Source organism: Trichosurus vulpecula, chromosome 8 (assembly GCF_011100635.1).
Source record: "Trichosurus vulpecula isolate mTriVul1 chromosome 8, mTriVul1.pri, whole genome shotgun sequence".
NCBI classification, from domain to species: domain Eukaryota; kingdom Metazoa; phylum Chordata; class Mammalia; order Diprotodontia; family Phalangeridae; genus Trichosurus; species Trichosurus vulpecula.
In genome coordinates this window covers 115,784,346-115,810,746 of record NC_050580.1, presented here as the reverse complement: position 1 = coordinate 115,810,746, position 26,401 = coordinate 115,784,346, and the positions used below count along the sequence as shown (strand labels likewise).

At 37.5% G+C, this 26,401-nt stretch overlaps 1 protein-coding gene and 1 non-coding gene across 2 annotated transcripts in view; both read left to right on the top strand.

Annotated features, from left to right (window-relative positions):
• Positions 1-26,401, top strand: part of HDGFL3 (HDGF like 3) — an 84,749-nt gene that overhangs the window by 26,342 nt on the left and 32,006 nt on the right. The gene's annotated exons all lie outside the window — the stretch shown is intronic.
• On the top strand, positions 20,131-20,233 carry LOC118830430. Its single transcript, XR_005009065.1, has one exon. It is a non-coding gene; the product is annotated as a U6 spliceosomal RNA (small nuclear RNA).

Here is a 26,401-nt window from a genome sequence, read left to right as displayed (position 1 = left end):
GGGGAATAAAAGCCTGAATTGGGATGTTGGCAATGAGAATGGAAAGTTATTTTAGAAAACAATCAATCAACAAGCATTTATTAAGTACCCAACTATGGGCCAGACACAGGATACAAAGATAAAAATGAAACCATACTTACCCTAATGACATTCTTTCAAGAGAGACATCTTGTCCATATGTAAATATATGTGTGTGTGTGTGTGTGTGTGTGTGTGTGTGTGTATGTACTATTGTTATTTAGCCATTTCAGTTGTGTCCTACTCTCCGTGACTGTATTTTGGGGTTTTCTTGGCAAAGATACTGGAAGAGTTTGCCATTTCCTTCTCCAGATCATTTTATAGATGAGGGAATTGAGGTAGAGTTAGATATCTTGCCCAGGGTCACACAGCTAGTAAATGTCTAAGGCCAGATTTGAACTCAGGGAGGTGAGTCTTCCTGACTGCAGGTCTGGCCTTCTATCAACTGTATCACCTAGTTGCCCCTATAAAATATATACCAGGTAGTTTTTTTTAATGCTGAAGGCAAGTAGAATCAGGAAAGAGCTCATGTAGGAGGTGCCTATGAACTGAGCTTTGAAAGAATCTAGGGATTCTGAGACATGGAGCTGAGGAGGGAATACATTCTGGACATTAGTGACAACTTGTGCAGAAGTACAGAAATGGGAGAACGATACAAAGAATGAGATTCTGTCAATGCTCTGATGCAGGTTACCTTCAAACAGGTTTCATATTTCCAATTCACAATGATTACAAAGTAGTATTATTAGAAGGTCAAGCTCTGAAATTCTAGGATTGAATGAATGGATTAATTAAATGAATGAATGAATGAAAAAAGCATTTATTGAAACTTGCTCTGTGGAAAGCATTTTGCTAAGTGTTCACTATGCAACAAGAAAAGCAAGAGAATCCCTGCTTAGTGCTCACATTCTAATAGTGGAGTTCTCACATAGACAGGAGGCTTCAGCCATGTGGGAAGGCCTGAGTCCTTAGGGTTCAGCAGCAGAACAGACAGTGATGCATCTTTTTTAAAATGTTATTCCCATGAATTAAAACCTTTTCCATTTCTGATACTGAGCAGTGTCAAGTCTCAAGTATTTGGTGGCACACATTTTCATTTCAAGATCTTCAGTAGCTGTGACTTTGGAGGATGCGAGGGCTGCGTTACGGACAGAAGAAGGGGCCTTGTCGTGTGTCCACGGGTATTGTTCCCTTGGATAATGTCTTTGGGGGCTAAGATAGAGGCAGGTTCGATGATCTGGGGATTGCTGATGTTTCAAACTGCCCATCAGTGGCAGTTGGTCAGTGGTTGGTATTGGTGGTAGTATTGGTAGAAATAGCAGATCCCTTCTCCACAAAGGTTGTTCCCTTCATCAGTGTCAGCAGAGGCACACATCAGGACTGGTGACATGGGGGAGGGGACATTGTGATTTCTAGGTGTCTTAGATTATAACTAAGGAATAAGAAGATTAAGCTTTCAATAGTGTGCAGATTATATTGGAAGAAGGAGAAATCAGAGAGAATGAAATTAATTGAAAGGCTATTGCAAAGATTCAGGAAACTAGGACCCAAATGGGTGTGGGGGTAGGAGAGGTAGAAAGGGGAGAAATAGCAAGAGACAGATTAAGGACACTTTGAGAGGGGAAAAAAGAATCAAGAGGACTTAATTATCTATGAGTAATTATCTATGAGTAAAAAGGAGTGCAAAGTTTGATGGCTCTAAAGTTTTCAAGCCTGGGTAACTTCAAATGATGACAGGAATAGAGTAGTTAGGAAGATCCGGTTTGCAATGGTTGGTTGGGAGAAAAGGGGTGGTGAGTTCATTTATCATCATGTTAAGTTTGAAGGGACAGCTGGCATTTCCACTTAGATGTACTACTAAAAAGGTCAAAATATGGGACTTAAGAGAGGTCAGAGTATGAGTTAAACATTTGGTAATCAGCTCTGTAGAGGTTATGGATAAAGCCAAATGAATACATTTTTAAAGAGAATAGAGAACAAAGGACCCAGGACTTTTGTTAGAATGGCCACAGGTAGAGAGTAGGAGAGCACCTCCTGTGTGCTAAACACTGCTAACCTCTTCAAGAGGCAAAAACTTTTGATAAGCCATTATCTCTGCCCTCAAGACTTTAACATCTAATAGGTAGGGCACAAACACATAATACATGGTATTACATAGGTGCCTTTGAGAGGTGTAAAGCAAAATGCCAGGAGGAAAGTCATAAGGTATTAGGGTTGGGGACTTCCCAAAAAAAACTTCATAGAGGAGGCAGTGTTTGAATTTGACTATTAGGGAGAACATTCCCAGCAAGGCAAAAGTTATAAAGTTATAAAGATAAAAGCCTTTTAGAAACTAATATGAATGTCTTCTTTCTTTGGTATGTACCCCCATAGTTCCTAGCACAGTGTTTGGTATCTATACAATAAGTACTTAATATAAATTATCCCTTGACTACTCTTTTAAAACAAGAATTTTCAAGAAGTTACCTCTGAATCATGCCCACTTCCAAATGGAAGTTTCCACAAATTTATTTGCTCTAGTTTGATGATAAAAGTAGAATTGTAGGATTATTTTTGACTTAGGAAATGTTTACTAAGTATTTTCCAATTGGAAAGCATTATATGAGGTGTTGGTGATCCAAAGAGCTAAAATATAGGCCCTAGTCTCAAGGAATTTAGAGGTTGGGAGACCTAGGCTAGTACAATTGATTAAAAAAAATTCCATCCAGAGTAACATTAATGCATCCTTTTAAACTAATCATTTTTGGAAGCTATACACTTACTCCAGTGAAGCTGCCTTTGCTCAAAATTCTTGGGAGCTCCTTTCTTCAAGTGGTTTTTAAAACCTTTGGCACATTCTTTTGAATATTCTCAAGGATGAGACCTAAGAAAATATTTAGAGCTAGAAGGGGCTGCAAAGATGGTTTTTGGAAATAGACAAAAAAGAAGAAACATGACTAGGTAGAGGGGTGTACTCATCTTTGTCAGGAGGTTAAAAGGTAGAAGAATGTGACAGAGAAATAAATGAAGAGCAAATGATCTTTTGAAGCTATGGAATAGGCTTAAGGATCTTCTTGTAAAAGGGTTGATGAAAGTGAATCATCTCCTTGTGTAATGGTGGTTAAGGTGGGATTTGTTTTTTACTGTTTTCTCTTTTGGAATGCTAAAGTAATCAAGTGCCTTTAATTAAGTCTCGCTAGGTGAGAAGCCCCAGGCCCATACCCTTTTGCTGATTGGGTATGAAAACTTCAGGCCCTAACAGGGTATATAAACTCAGAGGTTAGCTTTTTGTTTGGGGCTTTTACTCATGGGAAGAGTGTCACGTGATTTGACCAGATGAGACTCTGGGTAGCTGATGGAGCCCCCCAGCTTTGAAAACCCAGATGTTGGTGCCTCTCTCCCTGGTAACTGTGTAATTCTTTGGTCAGACAGCTAGAGGCCTGTCTGTTGATAATTGTGTGTATTTGCTCTGTTTATATTGTCTCTGTTTGTAATTTCTGTTTGTATTTGCTCTGAAGTTAAAGGTGCTGGCAAATGATATATGTATGTTTGATTAAAGGAAAAATAAGCCCTTAAAGTTGCTTTTCTTAGAAAAGCAGATCAAAGAAGCTGTGCTAGTAGCCTTCCTGTGTGCTCTTATTGTGGATCTTTCACCCCCACATCAGCTGCTAGCAACATTGCTGTTACACCTTGTTCCCCAAGGAATGATGTTGGGGATCCACAGTTAGCACCAGGACTAGTAGGACAAAAGTCACCCAGTAATGATCAGAGGAAGACATTACTTGTGATGTTGGTGACTCCTTGCTATGGGATCCAAGGCACCTGTCAACCTGACAAGCAATAGAGTGGCCTAATAACTTCCCAGGACATTTGAGATGTAATGGACAGCCTACTGGAACTTATCAAGCCTGAAAATGACAGTCCTCACTGATTTTTATGGACAAATGATAGTGCTAGAAGCAACTCAGAAGGATTCCTTGGAATTTTGAAGTCATGGATGAGAAGCCAAAAGACATGTGATATGCAGTGTTGTCATTACTGCTGCCAATTGGGTTTCAGAAAATAATTTTGATAAAAAAAATATTTTGATAGTAAATGGTTGGTTACAATGGTGTTCAAGAACAGGATTTAGATTTCTAGACTGTGGCTAAGAATATAGGAACAATGGACTCTTGGCCGGAGATGGAATATATTTACCTGAAGTCTTGTGAACTTCCTAAGGTCTTAAATTTAAAAAAGAAAAAGAGCAACTCACATTTTTGTCAATGCAGGTAGCACAGAGTGCCAAGTATGATATAGGATGGAAACTATTGGTAAAGAATATCAACAATTCACAGGAAACAATATCCAAGAAGAAAAAAGTTATGTAATCTGCTGCCTCACAAATATATAAAATATGGGAAATGAATGAAGTGAATAAGATAAACAAAATCCTGAGGCAGAGAGACTAATTTGACTTTCTTTGTACCAATTCATAGTGGAAGAATGGGACTCGTGTCTAATATGCCTGTGGAAGGCATACTTCATTCAAAAGGAAAAGAATGAAAGGGGCAATTTAGTAACATGTAATTAGGAAGTTGTACTTATGTCAGGAAACCTAGTCAATATGGTACAGAGCATTTGTATAAGGACCAATGAATAGAAAGAAAAACAAGAAAAATTGTAAGACATATTACTTGGGGGAAAAGAAACAAATTAGTAGTTTGAGGTCATAATCTTGATATGGAGGCATTTTAAAGTGATGGGGAACTGCATTTATCCAGCTACCTTGAACTCTGCCCAAAGTAGAGCAGCTGACTAGGGTGTCAAGAATTTATTATCATTTTATTTTTCAAAAAGATTTAAGAAGTTATAAGGGAACTGCTATTTTGGACTTGATTCTGGTGAATCAAGAACACTTGCAGAGGTAGATGTGATGGGAACTTTGGGAGGAGGTGACCACCCCATTTAAGAATTGGTGATAGAGAAAGAAAGGAAAGCTATAGCAGTCTAAAATGTATCTTAGACTTGAGGAGAGTTCATTTTAAAGAGTTCAGAGAAGGGATATGGAGGATTCCAGGGACTATAATTCAGAAGTCATAGTCAGCCAAAGAAGGATGGGAAACATAAAAAATATTAAAGGAACAGTTATAACAAATACAAGATAGCTATATAAAGAAATTGATGTAGATAAACTCACTAATAAACTCCATCTTAAGGTACACTATGAAAGAACTGAGGATTGAGAATTATTGAGGAACTGACAATGGCCTTTGGAAAAATGATGGAGAACATGGGTAGTGCTATTGCACTGGAGATGGTCAGATGTTTTGTTTTACAAGAGAAGAGGTCAATTGGTAGACTATAGGCCAGTGATCATGATTTAGATTCCTAGGAATTTCAACAATAGATCATTAAAGGAATATTTTTGAGGATTTATAAAGTGATGCTCACTTAAAGCAAGCATGGCTTCATCAAAACATGTCAAACTAACCTCATTTCCTTTTTTGATAGGGTAAATGAGGGGGGAAATGGCAAACATAGAATATCTAAATTTGAGCAAAATATTTGAATTTCTCATACTATTTTTTGTGGACAAGGTGGAGATATAGTTTGGCTGATGATGTAGTTCAAGTGGAATCAGTGTTGGTTGAACAAATGGCCTTGAACAGTAGTCATTAATGGGTCAATATCAGTTTGGAAAGAGGTTTCCAATACAGTGAGGCAGCTGGTTGATACAGTGAGCTAGCCTCAGAGTCAGGAAGACCTGAGTTCAAATTTTGCCTCATATATTTATTAGCTAGGCTATGGTGAGTAAGATATTTAACCTTTCTCAAACTCAGTTCCCTCATCTGTAAAATGAGGGGGTGAGAATCCATGACCTCTAAGGTCTCTTCTAGCTTTAAAACTGTGATTCTATAAATACCACAAGAATCAGAGCTCTATGCTCTTCAGCAGCATAGTCCTTGGCACATAATTTTTTTCATTTCATTTTTATCAGTGCCATGTATAAAAGGATAGAGATGTCCCATGTATCAAAGCTACACATAAGCTGGGAATGATAGCTGAGGTGTTATATGACAGATAGAATAAAAAAAATTAATGAGCCAAAATGGACTAAAATGGAATTTAATAGTGATAAAAGTAAAGTTTAGTTTAAAAAAATCAACTCCTCAAGTATAGGACAGAGATATGATCATGTAACCCCCCACCCCCATTTAATAAACTCCTGTGGCTCTCTATTGCCTCTAGGACCAAATATAAAATCCTCTGTTTGACTTTTAAAGCCTTTCATAATCTATCCCCTTCCTATATTTTTAGTCTTATTACACTTACTCCTCTTCACTTACTCTGTGATTCAGTGATACTGGCTTCCTTACTGTTCCTTATGCATAAGACTTCATCTCTCAACATGGAGTGTTTCATTGGCTGTCACACCTGCCTGGAATGCTCTCCCTCCTCATCTCAGCTTCCTACTTTTCCTGCTTCCTTTGAGTCTCAGCTGAAGTCTCAATTTCTGCAAAAATCCTTTCCTAGTCTTCCTTGATCCTGGTGTTTTCCCTCTCAGACATCCCCTAATTTATCCTGTATATATCATTTGTGTATTATTGCTTACATGTTGCCTCCTCTATTGGACTTGAGTTTTTTGCATTTCTATATATCCCCCGCACTTAGCCCAGTGCCTAGCACAGAACAAGTTCTAAATAAATGTTTGTTGATGTTTGTGACCAGGTCAGCCAGTCTGTTTGATAAAGTTAGGCAGAGCTAATTGCCAATTTTAATATGACTCAGAGTGACATGATAGCTAAAAAAGTTAATGTGGTTTAAGGCTTCATTAAGAAACACAGTGTTGGGGTGGAGCCAAGACGGCGACTGGAAAGCTGGGACTTGTGTGAGCTCCCTGCCAGGTCCCTCCAAAAACCTATAAAAAATGTCTCTGAACAAATTCTAGAACTGCAGAACCCGCAAAATAGCAGAGGGAAGCAGGGATCCAGCCCAGGACAGCCCGAATGGTCGCTGGATGAGGTCTATCACGCAGGCAGCGGAGGAGAGTAGAGCCCGGAGGGGAGCGGAACTCAGCGTGGGCCATGCAGACCAACCAGACCAGGAGCCGGGCAGAGTGGTCCCTAGTGCCCTAATCAGTTGCCAGACTTCTCAACCCACAAACACCAAAGACAACAGAGAAGAACTGCAGAACCCACGAAATAGCAGAGGGAAGCAAGGCTCCAGCCCAGGACAGCCTGTATAGTCGCTGGGTGAGGTCTATCATCTGTCGTGCACGGATCTGGGAGCGGAGCGGAGCAGAGTCCAGTGCGGGTGGCGGCAGGACCCACCAGACCACGAGCCAGGCTAAATAGGCCCTAGTGCCCAGAATCAGTGAGCTGTGGAAGTTACCAGACTTCTCAACCGACAAACACCGAAGACAACAGAGAAGGTTAGTGGGAAACCTGCTGGGACAGAGAGAAAAGAGTTCACAGTTCATCCACCACCCAGGGGCAGCGGGGGGGAGGTGCAGCTAAAGAACTACAGCTGCAGTTGCTTCTGGCCTCAGGCCCACCTGGTGGGAGGAATTAAGTGGCAGATCAGAGCAGGAGTGTACAGCATGCTTAAGATTTGTGTCAGGTCCGGGTTGGCAGTTCTTGGGGAAGGAAGAGTGCTGGTGTGGCAGAGCTGGCTATATAGAAATAGCTCTGAAACCAACAGCGCATCTCCTCAAGCTTGGAACAAAGTACTCTTTACTCTAAAAGCAGTCATACCCTGCTGAAAAACTCAAGGGTCAAGTAAGTTGGCTGGGAACACGGCCAGGCAGTGAAAACGCACTCAGATTCAGTCTCAGACTTTGGAAGCTTTCTTTGGTGACAAAGAAGACCAAAACATACAGCCAGAAGAAGTCAACAAAGTCAAAGAGCCTACATCAAAAGCCTCCAAGAAAAATATGAACTGGTCTCAGGCCATGGAAGAGCTCAAAAAGGATTTGGAAAAGCAAGTTAGACAAGCAGAGGAAAAATTGGGATGAGAAATGAGAATGATGCAAGAAAACTATGAAAAACAAGTCAATGAACTGCTAAAGGAGACCCAAAAAAATACTGAAAAAAATATTGAAGAAAACAACACCTTAAAAAATAGACTAACTCAAATGGCAAAAGAGCTCCAAAAAGCCAATGAGGAGAAGAATGCCTTGAAAGGCAGAATTAGCCAAATGGAAAAGGCGGCCCAAAAGACCACTGAAGAAAATACTACCTTAAAAATTATACTGGAGCAAGTGGAAGCTAGTGACTTTATGAGAAACCAAGATATTGTAAAACAGACCCAAAGGAATGAAAAAAATGGAAGACAATATGAAATATCTCATAGGAAAAACCACTGACCTGGAAAATAGATCCAGGAGAGATAATTTAAAAATAATTGGACTACCTGAAAGCCATGATCAAAAAAAGAGGCTAGATATCATCTTTCAAGAAATTATCAAGGAGAACTGCCCTGATATTCTAGAGCCAGAGGGCAAAATAGAAATTGAAAGAATCCACAGATCACCTCCTCAAAAAGATCCGAAAAAGAGAACTCCTAGGAATATTGTTGCCAAATTCCAGAGCTCCCAGGTCAAGGAGAAAATACTGCAAGCAGCCAGAAAGAAACAATTTAAGTATTGTGGAAAAACAGTCAGGATAATACAGGATCTAGCAGCTTCCACATTAAGGGACCGAAGGGCTTGGAATACAATATTCCGGAGGTCTATGGAGCTAGGATTAAAACCAAGAATCACCTACCCGGCAAAACTGAGTATCATGCTCCAAGGCAAAATATGGATTTTCAACAAAATAGAGGACTTTCAAGCTTTCTCAGTGAAAAGACCAGAGCTGAATAGAAAATTTGACTTTCAAACACAAGAATCAAGAGAAGCATGAAAAGGTAATCAAGAAACAGAAACTGCAAGGGACTTACTAAAGTTGAACTGTTTTGTTTTCACTCCTACATGGAAAGATGATGTGTATGATTCATGAGACCTCAGTATCATAGTAGCTGAAAGGAATATGCATATATATATATATATATATATATATATATATATATATATATATATATATATATATATATGTGTGTGTGTGTGTGTGTGTGTGTGTGTGTGTATGTATATATATATATGTATGTGTGTGTCTAGGTATGTATATATGTAGATATATATATATGTGTGTATATATGTGTGTGTGTGTATGTATATATATATATATACACACATATATATATAGACAGAGGGCAGAGGGTGAATTGAATATGAAGGGATGATATCTAAAAAAATAAAATCAAATTAAGGGATGAGAGAGGAATATATTGAGAGAGGGAGAGATAGAATGGGGTAAATTATCTCGCATAAAAGTGGCAAGAAAAAGCGGTTCTGTAGGAAGGGAAGAGGGGGCAGGTGAGGAGGAATGAGTAAATCTTGCTCTCATCGGATTTGACCTGAGGAGGGAATACCATACACACTCAATGGGGTATCTTACCCACAGGAAAGAAGGAAGAAGAAGATAAAAAAGGGGGGACGATAGAAGGGAGGGCAGACAGGGGGAGAAGGTAATCAAAAACAAACACTTTCAAAAAGGGACAGGGTCAAGGGAGAAATTTCAACAAGGGGGGATAGGTTAGCAAGGAGCAAAACATAGTTAATCTTTCACAACATGAGTATTGTGGTAGGGTTTTACATAATGATAACGCAGGTGGCCTAGGTTGAATTGCTTGCCTTCTTAGGGAGGGTGGGTGGGGAGGGAAGAGGGGAGAGAATTTGGAACTCAAAGTTTTAAAAACATGTTCAGAAACAACAAAAAAAAATGTTTTTGCATGCAACTAGAAAATAAGATTCACAGACAATGGGGCGTAGAAATTTATCTTGCCCTACAAGAGAAGAAGGGAAAGGGGATGGGAGGGGAGTGGGTGACAGAAGGGAGGGCTGAATGGGGAACAGGGCAATCAGAATATACGCCATCTTGGAGTGGGCGGGAGGGTAGAAATGGGGAGAAAATTCGTAATTCAAACTCTTGTGAAAATCAATGCTGAAAACTAAATATATTAAATAAAATAAATTTAAAAAAAGATATATTTAAAAAAAAAGAAACACAGTATCCAGAAAGAGGGAGGTGTTGACCTCACTATGCTCTTCTCTATTTTGACCAAATCTGCATAGATTGTGTTCAATTCTGGGAACTACATTTTAGGAAGTACATTGTCAGGCTGGCAGATTGCTGGGATGTCCAAAATCCTCATCCTTCTTGACCTGTCTGAAGCATTTAACATTGTTTATCACCTTTTCCTTCTGGATACTCTCATCAATTCTACCTTTCTAAACTTTCCTTCTCAGTTGCTTTTGTTGGTTCTTCATGTCATGCCCACCAACTGTGAGCATCTCTCAAGACTCTGTCCTGAGCCCTCTTCTCTTTTTACTCTATATTATCTCACTTGGTGATCTCATCACCTCCCTTGCATTAGCATTTCTACAAAGATGATTCACAGATCTATAAAGCTAGCCCCAGTATCTCTGTTGAGCCATGATCATCCATCACCAGTTGCCTCTTGTGCATCTTGAACTGGATGTCCTGTAGGCATCTCTAATTCACCATGTTTATAACTTGGCCTTTTCCTGTCTTTCCACTCTTCTTATACTTTATATGCCTTCTCTTTACCTGCACACTGTGATTCAGTTGCACTGGTCTATTTGAAGGACTTCATACATGAGAGCTCATCTCCTGTGAACCATACCTGGAATACTTTGCCGTCTCACTTCAGCCTCTTCATTTTCCTTTAAGACTCATCTAAATCCCACCTTCTGCAGGAGCCTTTCCTGTTCCCCTCAGGTCCTAGTATTTTCCACTTACTCTATTTACATTTTATATATACCTAGCTATTTACAAGTTATCTCCCCCACTAGAATGCATGCTTCTTGAGGGTAGGGACTATTTTTGCCTTTCTTTGGAGCCTCAGGGATTAGCACAGTTCTTGGCACATAATTAGTGCGTAAGCAGTGCTTGTTGACTGAAGGACTGATCTCACAAACAAGCCACCTGAGTAGATTGGCCTGGAAAAGAAGGCTTAGCAACATGTAAATAAAAAAAGGAATGCTTTAGGAGCCATGAAGTCCAGCATCTTCTATTATTTATGCATGTTAATAAATCTGTGCCTTTCACATGAATTCTTGAGACCCTTCTTTGAACTAAGGCAAGAAACTTTAGGTGAATTTATAGAAAAGTTTTAGTGCTTGGTATTTTCTTTAAAGATGGCTCTTTGGTAGATCACAATTTGTGTTTACAGGTAAGGAGGCTCTCCTTTCTTAGCATAAGGTAGTACTCAAGTTAGAATGTGACTTTCAAAGGAGTAGGCTTACAGGTGAGATAGGTGATTTGTATAGTGTTTGTTTAAGGACTAGCATCACTATTAAGGGTAACATAGCTTAGAAATTTTTCAGTTGCATTGTAATCTGCCTTCCCCTTTTCTCTCCCTTTCTGTTCTTCCCACCCCTATTCTTTCTTCCTCCATCTGTCTTTTCCTTTGGCCTAATGCTCTGTAATTCCCTCTATTTTGGTGAGTTTAGCACTGACTTGTTAAATAGCCAGACACATTATCACATTGGTCAGCTTTCCACTGTACCACAAATAAGGACTCTTACATTTGAGATCTGTCCTTTACTTCTTCTCTTTAAGTAGTTTTATGGGTCAATAAGTACATAGTACCCATTTGTAGTAATTAGCTTATTGTTCTTTATTTGTTTTGTTTTTTCCTTGGGTACAGACATTAGCTACATTCAGTAGTGTTAGCCAACAATCACATTAGTCATTGTGTGTGTGTTTTTTAAGCTGTAGTGTCATTGTAGTAGGTGGCACAGTGGTTAGAGTTCTGGGCCAGGAGTCAGGAAGACCTGAGTATCTGTCCTTAGACACTTTCTAGCTGTGTGACCTTAAGTAAGTTACTGAGGCATACCTCAGTGTCCTCAACTGTAAAATGAGGACCATAACAGCAGCCGCCTCTCAGGGGAGATCATAATTGTAAAGTGCTTAGCACAGTGCCTGGCACACAGTAATCGCTTAGTAAATGCTTATTTTCTCCCCACCCATCATACTTTATCTCACTTCTTGATCCTCACAACTTTTTAAGTTAGGCAAGGAAGATATTATTACCCCCATTTTATAGATTAAGAAACTGAGATTTCACAAGATTTGTTCAGTGATCTGCCCAAGGCCACTGAGCTGCTAAGTGTGAGAGCCAGGGATGTAACCTGTACACCACACTGTCACTCTTGGCAGAAGGGCAGTCCTTTGCTACTCTCCCTATGTGAAAGCTCTTCTGCTAACTCATCAAGAGAACCTGCCTTCATTTTATAATTCATGGTGATAAATTTATACTCAATTTACCCTTTTCCACCTAGCTCTTTTGACCAATCATATATTTTTTCAAGGTTTCTAGGTGTGCAGTCTTTAACTATGTAGCAAATGCAGTGAATTATCTCTTTTAGTTCTCATGAATCATGGCTGCTTGGCCTCATTAGCACAAGATTCTAACCCACTATTTTTTAGCCCCTGTACAGTAAGCACTTTTTTTGACATGAAATTGCCTTTAATGTGGCATGACATCGTGGGTTTCCTTAACCCTAGCAGCTGCTTACCTAACACATTCTCAGTTTCTAACAGTTACTGAGCCAGTTTTTGAAAAATGGTTTATTATTTCTAGAAATCAAAAACTCAGACAACCTGTGTTATGCACATTAGGAAGAAGACCAGCTGGGCAGAATTTTACATAAATTTCTAAAACTTAAAAGTTACTTTCAAGCAGGGAAGTAATTGATTATGCATTTAAGTATGTCAAATGGCCTTTAGGTTTCTAGAATAAAGATAATCCACCAACAGAAGTTGCATATTGACCTGGTTTGAATTTTGATCTTCCAAATATTCTCCCTAATGCTGATCTAAGTCTGATCATTTCATTTCCCTTCCACAGAAACCTTCAGTACTCCCATGCTCATGTGGTAGACTACAAACTCCTTCCTTTGGCATTAAAGGCCTTGACAATCTGGCTCCCGTCTACCTTGCTAGCAGTGGTCCACACTACTCTCCTAGCATTTTGCTTTCCAGCCAACCTAGACAACTAGCTTTCCCATTCTGGACCATTCTTTTTGTGCATTCACACTCCTTCCCCTGCCATGTGCTGGAAATTCACTACTTGTTCATCTAAGAGTAAAGATTCTCTCTTTTTTCAAGGCCCAGCCCAGCCAAAAACAATCACTCCTTCTTCAGATTTCCCTAGAGTGCTTTGGATATCTCCTTGGCTTTTATCGCACTTTTTCTTGTATCATACTTATTTGTGAAAAAATCATATATACTTTATTAGATTGTAAAGTCCTTGAAGTAAGGGACTCTTTCAAATTTTTGTATCCCCAGTCTCCATCACAGTGCTTTGTACATAGAACTTGCTTTTAAAATTCCTTTTAAATTGATTCTGAATTGAAATTTATTTTCCCTTAACATCCTTTTCCCACACTGGTTCTTGGGAGTATATCTATTGAGTATTTAAAATCTGTCTGACCTGTTTTTCAAGAGGTTTTATTTTGGGTTAGTTTATTTTCAGTGAAACAGATTTTATCTCTTCTCAACTTTAAAATATGGCTACTTGAATCAAGATGGAGAATGAATGCTGGAAGCTATAGAGATCAACTTAATAAGAAGGTGTCTATAATAAATCTATGGAGCATGTTTTCCTTGTCATTGCTGATAGAGTCCAATTCTTTGATTTACAATCAAAGAGAACTCATCTCTACAAGTCTATATGGAGATGATATAATTCCTTTTTCCCTAGAAGATGCAGCAAAGGACAGCTAGAAAGAATCTTGAGAAATCTGACCTAGTCCCTCTCATAAAATTGGTGAAAAATTAAATAGTTCCCAAGCTTGATTTTTCAGCACTCTGGGGTATCTTAATATCTGGGGTAGATGCTTAATAAATTCTTATTCCCCCTTATTCTCTAACTTTAACTTCCCTGATGTCACTTATTGTCTTATACCTCTTTTTCCACTGCCTTGCACAATTTGCTGCACATATCAGATGCACCAATTCTTTGTTGGTTATAATGACCACAACATTCATTTCTTCATCCTTTGATTGGAAACCTGTAGATCACCCAATTCCTGTCTTTCCTCTGAAGCCTGATGGGAATTTTTTTAAATCCTCAGTTGTAAAAAAATATATATATTCGCTTTTGGAGCTATCTTAATTAATCCATTCCTCTGTCTTAAGCCTTCCTCATGTACCCTAAAATGGCAATAGGTAGTTCCTTTATTTTTGTTTTACTTTATTCCCTTATCACCATTATTTTGCCCATGAAGAATTGTTATTTTTCTTTCCTTTTTTGCTATTTTTTATTTAGTTTCTTCATCTTTGACCTCCTCCTCTCCCTATTCCCTCATTAACATTCTCTAATAATCATGGGATCATAGGTCAGAGTTTGAAGGGACCTTGGAAACCATTGAGTAAAATCCTCTCCTCTTATAAATGAGAAAACAGACTCAGAAGGGTTAAGTGACTTGCCCACTGTCACACAGATTGGTAGGATTTGAACTCAAGTCTTCCTGACTTCAAGTCTAGTGCTATTTCTACTATACCACCTAGTTGCCCCCCTTATGTAATTGGGAATGTGTATTTTGTGACTTTTCTTATTTGCTCTCACTTCAGTTTTGAGGTGTGCAAAACTAGTCTATTAGAGATTTGTTTTTGGTCCTTAAGCACTGTATCTGCCCTTCAGTTGGCTGCTCCTAAATGAGTGGTGTCTTTAATTTTTGCTTCATTGGCTGACTGGTTATATCTCAATTATCCATACCTAGATCCCAAGAGTGTAATGAAAGTGACTTATGCCTCAAATATTGCTTAATTTTCAATTAGACAACCTGACCCATAAAGTAACATTTACTGAAATACAAACTCCTAGGTACAAATTAAATACTGTCTCTTGCTATAATCAAGTAGTATTATCACTGTGTATCCAGTTCTTGTTACTTTAAAGAAAAACTCTTAAGCATTTCTCACTTAGGCTTGGCTTTTGGAAAGTTTGCCCATTGCTTTCCCACTGCCCGTCAATACTACTCTGCTTCACAGTTGTATCAATACCCTTTACTTGTATTTGAGAGAAGGTACCAAATGTTCCAACACTCTCCATGTCCTACGTAGCTCACTCTGCGACATCTCCTTTTTGTGCATAAAATGGTCTCCCCCTTCCCCCACCCCCCACCCTTTCTTCTGCCCAATTTGGCTGAAAATCCTTGATTTCAGATTGCCCTTTTCTCCTTCCCTTATTAGACAACCTCCAGAAAGTGGCTGTATGAAACCCCTTGATGGTGGCTTTCTAATTAGCAATCTTAGGCTGCTAACTTTCTTACCACCAAATTTTCCTCACCTTTGAAATTTACCATTTGTATGCAAATTAATTTGGAACCAGTTGCTTAAGACAGCACATTATCTAGCCTACCACCTCTTTTCAAGTTTCCTCAAAAGGATTTGTTTTTCCCGCTCTGAACATTTTAAAATATATTTGAAGAGAACAATTTTAAAACGGAGAGGTTCACACTTTGTAGAACCTCTTTTCCCCTGCCCCCCCCCAAAACTCTTTTTAGGTACTTTTTGGCACAATGGATATAGACGTGGTCCTGGATTCAGGAAGACCTGAATTCAAATTCGACCTCAGAGTCTATGTGCTATGTGACTATGGGCAAGTTACTTAACCACTGTCTGCCTCAGTTTCCTCATCTGTAAAATAGCACCTACCTCCCAGGGTTGTTGTGAAGATCAAATGAGATATTAAATTGTAAAGTGTTTAGCATAGTGATTGGCACACAAGAGGCACTAGATAAATTATCATTTATCATTATCATGTCCTACTACTTAAGAATATCCTACCCTACCCTAAATATCTATTTACAAATTTTTAATTTCTTTATATTCTATGATGAATTTGCTTATCTTGTATTTTCTTTTACCAATTTTCCTGAGACTTGTGAGAAAATTCATTTTGGCTTTACATGATCAAAGAAGGCGGTATGTTTCACTTTATTTGTCAGAGCCTCTATTTTTTGCACAAGAATCCAATCATTCTTACTGACCCAACCTTCATGTTTCAGCATTATGAGCACCCTGTAATTCTGTATTCTTACAAATAGATACTAAATTCAGTAATGCTCCATTGACCTGGTATGCTATGAATTTTATTTTTTAAATTTATAAAACAAAAGTGTTGGATTGAAATGCCTCTTAGGATCCTCCCAGTTCCACGATCCTATAAAATAGGATGTCTTGTGTTGCATAATCTTTCTAGACAACTGAAACTTTAATTTTAACTATTTTAGTGGGGAAATATCCTATTATAACAGACTGTGGAAATATCCTATTATAACAGACTGTATTAAATATAATTATAGCTCACATTTTTGTAGCGTTTTATGAATGCATCTTCCTCCATTCTGTAAGTATTCATATATTACCATCCGCATTATATAGAATTATTAGAACATTGAAGCTAAGGAAAGTAAAATAATTTGCCCATGCTTATACAGCTAGTAAGGATCAAAAGTAGAACTTAAACGCAAGTCTTCTGGGTACAAATCAAGTACCCACTCTGTTACACATTCTTTTTCTTCTTCTTTTTGGAGGCAATCAGAGTTAAGTGACTTGCCTAGGGTCACAAAGCTAGTAAGTGTCTGAGGCTGTATTTGAACTCAGGTCCTCTTGACTCCAAAGCCAGTGCTCTATCCACTTCACCACCTAGCTGCCCCAACTCCATTATACGTTGCTGTTTCCACTGTAGTATATTGGCCCAGGTATATTTTCCCCAGAAAAAAAAATTGCCTTGCAAAAAGCAGAAATACAGCCTACAATCTACAGTGTTTATGTGCACTACTCTTTTCAAAGAGATTTTTGTATAGGGGAGTGATATGAAGAACATAGTATTTTGGGAAGATGAATCTGACGGAGGCCATATGGAATGTTAAGTTCAAGGTGACTTTTAATGATGAATATGAAATAAAGTCTTTGAACAAAAATATAATAGGTTAAATGACGTCAGGGAGAAATTATAAGCTTGGCAATGTAAAATATAATCTTTATGTTATTTTAAATATTAGACAACATCTCAATTTAGAATGCAATAGTCCAGAGGAGGAAAAAAAGGTTTTTTATACCTGCAGAAGATAGTACTTCTGGTAAAAACTGAATTATCATTCTAAAAGTAATAGGGACTTTAGAGGTCATCTAGTCCAACCACCTTATTTTACAGATAAGGAAATTGAGGCCTTCAGAGATTAAATGACATACCTAGCAAATCAGAAGTTTAAGCTCAGGGATCATGAGTTCAAGTCTAGCTCTTTCTAGAGCTCTGCCTCCAAGAGAACTGACAGTTACTCTTTAAAAATCTTGGTGGCAAACATATTTCTTAAATATCTGCAGTTTCAGAAATTTACTGTACTTTGGCTGGTTAAAGAAAAATTATGGCCAAGTGCCCGTGGCATAGTCTGTATTTCGCCTTTAGCAATTAAAGATTAATCCAGATGTTTTTCTGATAAGAATATTAGCAAGTTACATAGCAAAACTTATTTTTAAAAAGTTTACTTGAATATATTATCTCAATGATATTTAGAAGTTCTAATGCCTAATTTGTGATATAGTCTTTGATCTTTAAATTTCTTTAAATTAACATAGTGCAGATATCAGGTTTAGCAAAAGAAAAAAATTCATTAAAAATTTTATCCACCAATTTTTTAATCCATATAATCCATGTAGGAACCCAGCATTTACTTAGGAGATTATTTAAATATGTTGTCTCTGTAATTTAAAATTAATTATTTTTTGTGATGATTTCTTTACATTTTGATGTCTTAAATCAAAACTCTCTTTGTATGGATTGATTTTTTTTATCCAAAAACCTAAATACAGAAATTGAAATAAAATTTTAAATCAATCATTTTACCCACTTTATTGTCTATATTTCCACTTTCCTTGCTTAATGAGGTGGAAGAGATAAAGAATTCAGATGAAATGAGGCATGCAAAATTAGAGTAATTTTTTAGCAAAGTTGGAAAATTGTAATAGTAATGCAGACTTTTTATCAGCCTGCAAATTGTGTACTTTGATTGGGTTTTTGGTCATTATTCTTTTCTAACTGTCACTTTCTTCCCTTTAATTAAAGTTCATCTTTTCTTTTTATTAAACAACTTTCCTTCCTTTTTTCAGTCCACAAATTCCTCTATAGAATCCACTTCAAAAAGCTTACATTTCTCAGTTCAACTCAGTGAGTATTTATTATACACAAGACTGAAGGAATACAAAGACAGAATGAAAGGCAGTTCTGCCTCCATGGAATTTACATGCTACTAGAGAGATACAAAATGTACATTTTAAAGTAAATACAAAGTAAATTCAGGAGGGAGAGAACACTAAACTAGTGGGAGTTGGGGAAATGGAGGAATTCAGGAAAGGCCTACTAAAATAGGTAGAATTTGAGCTGAACCTGGAAGGAGGCTAGGGATTTGAAAGGCGGAGATGAAAAGGAAATACATTCAAAACATGGGGAAGAGCCCAAGCAACAGACATGAAAGCAGGAAATGGCATGGTATGGTTGGGGAACAATGGTTAGGCTAGAATGTAGAGTGTTAAAAGGAATGATATGAAATCCATTTGGAAAGGCGAGTATGATTCAGGTTGTGGAGACTTTTAAATGCCAAGATGAAGAGTTTGCATTTTATATCGGAGGCAATAGAAAGTCACTGAATATTTGAGAAGGGAAATGATATGATCAGACTTGTGCTTTAAGATAATTTTTGCAGCTGTGTGAAGGATGAATTGGGGAGGGAAGAGAATGGAAGCAGCAAGATCATGAGGAGGCTAGTAAGCTAGTACAGAAATCCAGACAAGAGATGACAAGGGTCTGAACTGGGTAGGACTTGTGAATGAAGAAAAGGGGACCCGTGGCAGAAAAGTTACGGATGTAGAATTGACAAGACTTTGTAACTGGTTGATCTCGAAGTAAGATGAAGAGCCACCTCCGCTTGGGGCAAAGGAAGAAAGAAGGAGAAGCAACATAAAAGGGTTGTTTTTTTGTTGTTGGGGTTTTAATTTTTTTTAATTTTTGTTTTCAGTTCCAAATTCTGTCCTTTCCTCCATCCCCGCCCCTGCCCACTGAGAAGATATATATATTATATATGATATTCATTATATATATGAAGCCATGCAAAACATTTTCACATTAGCTATGTTATGAGAAAAAAAAGCAAGAAAAATTAGTAATGAGAAAATAATATGCTTCAATCTTCACTAAGAGTTCATTAGTTCTGTATCTAGAAGTAGGTAGCATTTTTGAACACAATTTCATTGAAATTATTGTAGATCATTAAATAGATGTTATAGGATGATTTCCTATATTTGATATACATATATATACATATGATTTCCCATTATTGCCAAGTCTTTCACTGTTGATTACTATTACAATATTGCTGTTACTATATACATTGTTCTCCTGACTCTGCTCATTTCCCCTTGTATCTGTTCATATAAGTCTTCTCAGATTTTTCTGAAACCATCTCCATCATTTTTTATAGAATAGTTGTATTCCATCACAATCAAAACCATAAGTTGTTCAGCTACTCCCCAGTTCTTGGGTATTTCCTTAATTTCCAACTCTTTGTCACCACAAAAAGCTGCTATAAATATTTTTGTAAATATGAGTTATTTTCCTTTTTATTTGATCTCTTTGGGAGAAAACCTAGTAGGGGTACTGCTAAGTCAAAGGTTATGCACAGTTCTATTGCCCTTTGGGCATGGTTCCAAATTGTTCTTTAGAATGCTTGGACTAGTTCACAACAACGAGTCTACCAGCAGTGCATTAGGGTACCTATTTCCCCACATCCCCTCCAACATTTGTCATTTTCCTCTTCTGTTATGTTAGCCAATCTCTTTCATGGGTATGAGATGGTATCTCAGAGTTGTTTTAATTTGCATTTCTCTAATTATTAGTGATTTAGAGCATTTTTTCATATGACTATTGACAGCTTTGATTTCTTCTTCTGAAAACTGCCTGTTTGTATCCTTTGAGTATTTATCAATTGGGCAATGAGTCTAATATAAACGGGTTTTATGCTTGCTTTGGCAGCACATATACTAAAATTGGAATGATACAGAGAAGATTAGCATGGCCCCTACAAAAGGATGATATGCAAATTTGTGAAGCATTCCATATTTTTTTCTTCTTTACAACTTGACTGTTGTGAAAATACGTTTAGTGTGAAGGTCACGTGGAACCTATATTGGATGCATGCCGTCTTGGGTGGGGAGGGGAGAGGAGAAAATTTGAAACTCAAAAACTTGTAAAAAAAAATAATTAATTAATTAATTTTTTAAAAAAAGAAAACTGAGGCTTGGGGAAGGTCAATGTCTTGTCCAAGAGAATAGAGTTAGTTAATAGCAAAGATGGGGCTTGGTTCAAGATCTCCCAGTTCCTAGTTAACTATTCTTGACACCATACCATACTGCTACCCTACTATGATCAAGGAACTAAGGAGTATACCATCAACCAATCCACATTTATTAAACATTTCTTTGCAGACACTACAGCTAGGTACTTGGGATACAAAGATAAAAGTGGAACAATGTGTACCCAGAGAAAATTTACATTATATTGGAGAAGAAATTTTATTATTGTTGTTGTTCTTGTTGTCATCTTTATTATTTTGAAGTTAATAAACACCAAATTAGCATTTCTATATTCAGAGAAAAAGATTTGGTCATTAAATTGTGAATCTCTATTAAAAAAATAATATAAAAGGGTTTTCAGGCATGAAGTTGAAGAAATGGTTGGCCTGTGTTCTCATAGGAAGGGATGTGGAATTTATATAGCATTGTAAGGTTTGCAAAGTGCTTTATGCAAATTATTTCATTTTATCCTAACAACACCTCTGGGAGTTAAGTAGCTTGCCTAGGGTCACACAGATAATAAACGTTTGAGGCTGGATTTGAACCTAGGTCTTCTTGACTCCAGATCCAGCATTCTATCCAGTGAGCCACCTAGTTGACTCTGCTGAGACAGGGCAAGGAAAGGATAATTTAAGGGGATTTGAAAGATGAGGTCTGGCATAGTTGCTATGGAGAGTGTGATCATTAGTCATGGAAGAATAAAAGCATAACTGTGAAGCAGTGAAAACCCAGTTGAAATTAGATAACATAAATTTGTGGTGGATCTAATTTTCATTTGTGGGATCTTCTTCATTTTTAATTCTGTTCTAGTCAGGTTATTCAGGCCTGGGAGGGAAATTATTTAGTATAGCCCAAGACCTGTATGATAGAACACATCTTTGTATCCTCTCATCTCCAAAGAGCTACCTCAAATTTAATGTATATATTGTGATATAAAATTAGTTAGAAAGCATGCCATCTCTGCAGCATAGGACATGGATTTTCCATGGAAAATTTCATAAATGCTCATTTTCTTGTTCCACATTAGTTTGTTTTACAAACATCCAGCAAGAGGCTGAGGTGATCACAAAGTTTAATAATAACATCATTTGTTCAAATGCTACTTGAATTTATAATAGGTTTATCAGGGATTCCCATTCTGATGCCCATACTTTGAAGACACTGTTTTGACATAATAAGTAGAAAACACAGTAAAATGTGTTAAGGTAAAATGTCTAGTTAAAACCATAAGTCGCATTACTGGCACTACTGTTCTGACCTCATTTATCATTCTTGTTTAAAAAATAAAACAATTATTATTGGTTAGGAAATGTCAGTAAAATAATTGCAGGTGACAAAATCAGAAATTTTAGGCCTTTTTTCTTTTATGTAGAAATCACTTCAAGGCTGAATTTGTGTTTGCCTCAAATTAATCAGAATGCTTTGTTCAGAAAACTTTCTGTGTAGTATATTTTAATGGAAATTTTATCTTGTCATTTAAAATTTGTTTCCTTTATCAGTAGAGTAAAAGATTAGTGCAGACATTGTCTAACTATTACTAATCTAAACTTTAAAGTATCCTATAATACTTAGTATTGAGCCCTGCTCTTTTATAGGCTTTAAATAAACACAAAGTTACTAGCTAGTGTGGTGATTTCTAACCTCTAAGAATTATATTCTTGGTAAAAATAACCTTTTAAGAGACATGAAGGCTATATAGTTATCTGAAGAGTCAAGTGCATGTATTATAGCAATAGGAAGTGACTATGAGTAATTGAAGAGAGATTCTAATATTTTAGCCATTGATTTCAAACTCCTGCTCAAATCTTTTTTATAAGCCACCTTTAACAAATACGAAAATAGATGGGTTTGAATTTTTATCTCTGCTCTTTGTGGCCTCTTTGTTGTTCGGTTGTGACGACTCTTCATGATCCCATTTGACGTTTTGTTGGCTAAGATATTGCAGTGCTTTGCCATTTCCTTCTCTAGCTCATTTTACAGATGAAAAACCGAGGCAAACTGTGTTAAATGACTTGCCCGGGGTCATACGGCAAGTAAATGTCTAAGGCTAGATTCAAATTCAGGAAGATGAATCTTCCTGACTCCAGATCCAGCACTCTGTCCACTGTGCCAGCTATCTGCCCCCTACTTGCCTCTGCACACATTTTAATGGGGGTGATAACATGGATAAATTATCAAAGGGGTAAGGGAACTAAGCAGGAGAAAAAATAAACTAATCTATAAATAAAATTATTCCCTGGATAATTAATTATTGGCTGTGACATACAACTTTAACTTTTAACTTAGTTACTATTGCACTTACCCTTGACTGGATCACTTTATGTATGTCTTTATCAGATATTGGATCTCCTAAGAGCCAGCTAGGTTTGAAATTCAGGAAAACCTGAGTTCAAATTTTGCTTAACATTCTTACAGACTATGTGATCTTGGGCAAATCACTGAACCTCTCTCAGCCTTACTTTCCTCATCCGTAAAATGAGCAGGTGGATTCAATGGCCTCTAAGATCCCTTTTAACTCTAAAGGTATGATTTATGATCCAAAGTTTTGAGTCCCCTGAGTGGGAATTTGCTGAATTACTGCACTTTTCCCCACCAATTCATGTTATACCTGCTGATCATTAGGATTCAGGATAGAACCTTAGACCAACACTAAAGGATTTGTATTTTATCCTGGAGGCAATAGAAACCATTAAACATTTTTGAGCAGGGAAATAATAACATTATTAAGCCTGTGCCTTGTGAAGATTATTTTGGGAGATGAGTGAATGAGTAAATGACTGACTGAATGAAAAAGCATTTATTAAGCACTTATTATGTGTCAAACACTATGGTAAGTACTAGGTATACAGACACAAAATAATTTTGTAAGTACAAAAAGCAAGATTATTTCTGACCTCAAGGAACTTATGTTCTAATAAGGAAGACAACACATACAGAAGACTGGTGACAAGGGAGGAATGTTTTGGACTGTGAAGTCATGGGGTTGGTGACTGGAGCCATAGGGCAATTGATTAATATATCCTTTCCAGGAATGGCAAAATTAACTTGATTACTATTCCGAGAGCTAGAAGCAGAAAAGGAGCTAAGGGAAACATGTGTATGAGAGCAAGCAGCAGAAAGCAAGGTGAATCAGGTCAGACTGGTTATGGCAAACTTCACAATTCAAGGTTGAAGGAAGGAGTAGAAGCAGGGCTGTCAATTAGGTTGGTATTAAAATAGTCCTGGTAAAAGGTAATGAGGGCTGGAATTCAAGTGGTGCTTGTATGAATAGAAGAAGAATGAAGGAAATCAATGGGAGGAAATGTAATAGAGGTAGACTCAAAAATACTTAAACAGTGATTGGGTTTTGGGATGAAGGAAAGTGAAAAGTCAAAGATGACTCTAAGCTTACAAATCTGGGTGACTATAAAGCTGGTGTTATCCCTAATAGAAATATGGCACTTTGGAGAAGGAGTGGTTTGGGGAAGTAGTATGATAAATTCTCTTTGGACAAGGATTATAGTCTTAAGGACTTAGAGCTAGAGGGGGCCTTAGAGGCCATTAAGACCAGTCTCTCATTTTATATCTGAGGAAACTGAGAATCAAGGAGATTAAGTGAGTTATTTGTGGTGACACAGGTAATAAGCATCAAAGGTGAGTTTTGACCCAAGGTCTTCTGCTGCCAGAGCCAGTGTTCTTTCCACTGTATCATGCTGCTTCCCTTCTGAAGGAATATGTTAAATTTACCAATAGAACATTCAGGTAGAGATATGTATCAGGAAGAGAAGCCAATAGAGAGATTATGGCTAGAGATATGTATGTGATATGTATGTGTGGGTTTGTGTGTGTATATGTGTAATTATCTGTGTAGCGATTCAGTTCAATGCCACAAGCACTTATTAAGCATCTGCTAATGTGTACCATACAAGGTAGTAGGTGCTCAAGATCCAGAATCCAAATGACAGTCAGTCAAGCAGTCATGATAAATCTATAGGAACTAATAAGATTCCTAAGGAGGCACAAATTGAGAAGAGAGACAGGAGGGTCCCTTGAAGCATAGCCTTGCTTATGGAGCAGGAAATCAATGATGAACTAGCAAAGACTGCAAAGGAGTGAGTGATGCAGTAGCTAGGAGGAGAAATAAGAAAGATGTTATAGATGCTGAAGAGGGAGAGAGAATCCAGGCTGAGGGGCTTGTCAAAGGCTGCAAAGAAGTAAAGGAAAATGGCACTTGAGAAAAGACCATTGAATTTAGCAGTAAGAAATCATTAGTTTACTTTGAAGAGAGCAGTTTTCAGTAGAGCAGTGAGGGAAAAAATCCTGGTTGTGAGTGTTTGAGAAATGAATGTCTGGTGAAGAGGTGAAAGCAAAAAAAAAAGACAACTCTTTCTGGGAATGTGGCAGAAAAATAAAGGTGAGATATAAGAAGAAAGCTAGAAAGAAATGCAGGCTGAAGTGAACGGGTTTTTAAAAGATGGAGGAGATATGTGTGTGTTTATAGGTAGCAAGGAAGGAGCTAGTAGAAAGGAAGGAATTGACACTGAAAGAGAAAATTATGATCAATGTAGAGGGAGGTAATGGTTACTGGGTCAAGTTCCTGTCAGAGATGAGAAGGGATAGGATCAAGGGTACAATTCAAAGGGGTTGGCCTTGACAAGGAGAAAGGATACCTCTTCTTTAGAGACCAGAGTAAAGAAAGAAAGAACATATGGAGATAAATAGAGGAGAATTTTGAGGTGTAGGGTAAGGAAGATGAAAGAATTCATAGTGGATGACTTCAATTTTCTCAATAAATCAATCAAGCACTTTATTAAGTGCTCACCATGTGCTAGGTGCTGGGGATAAAAAGGCAAAAACAAAACAATCTCTTCCCTCAAGGAACTTTCATTCTATGTTGGAATGAATAACAGGAACACAAATAAAAAATGCAAAATATATACAAAATAAATGCAAAGTAATTTTGGTGGGGAGAGGATACTAGCTATTGGAGATCAGGATAGAATTTGTGAAGGAAATGACATTTGAGTTTAGTTAGCCTTTAGGAAGAAAAAGATTCCAAAAGAATCAGGAGAAAGGTGTTACAAGAACTCAGGAAGGAAAGAGTATTGAGAAATAAGTGTCAAATTCTTTAGCTAGGTTAAGAAGGATGAAGACTAAGAAGAAGCTGTTTGAATGGGCCATTAAGAGAATTTTGTTAACCTTAGAGACAGCAGTTTCAGTTAAGTGATGAAGTTAGAAGACATGCAAGGTCTGCAAAGTGAGAAGAGTTTGGCTATAAAATGGAGGAGAAACCTAGGATGAAAGCTTGAGTCAAGGTCACCTAACAAATAGTTGTTGGAATAAGGGATTCTAGGAGAGAGGATAGTTGCAATAACCATTAGGAAAGGATGACAATTAATCATGGAGTCATAGAAGGGTTGTTAAATGAAGACCTAGCTGATGTTAGGTAGCATGAATTTTATAAGATAATCAGATTCCAGTTTTGGGTAGAATAGACCTAGCTTAGGTCTCCCTTATAATCTGAATAGGTAGGAAACATCTTGTTCTGACCAAGATATTTTGTTCCCTACCATATGGAAAACCCCTCTTATATTTCAAGGTATAGGATCATCGATTAAGAACTGGAAGGCATCTTAGAGGATTTCATTTTAACGTCCTCATTTCATAGGTAAAGAAAGTGAGGCCCAGAGAAATGAGGTGACTTGCCCAAGGTCATCTTTCTGTCATCTACGAAGAAAGGAGTTTGTAAGCAAATTAGTAATGTAAATAAGATTTTGTGTGGTCACATAACTTACTGAAGAAAGCCAAATATTTTAAGCATTTCATTAAAAGCTCTAGCATTGGTTGCATAAAACTATTATGTACAAGTGTTTCTTATCTACTCAGTAACACAGATTACGCAAGACCATTGACAACATTTTGTTGGATTAAGTTTTGGGATTTGACAGGGAGGTTAGTTC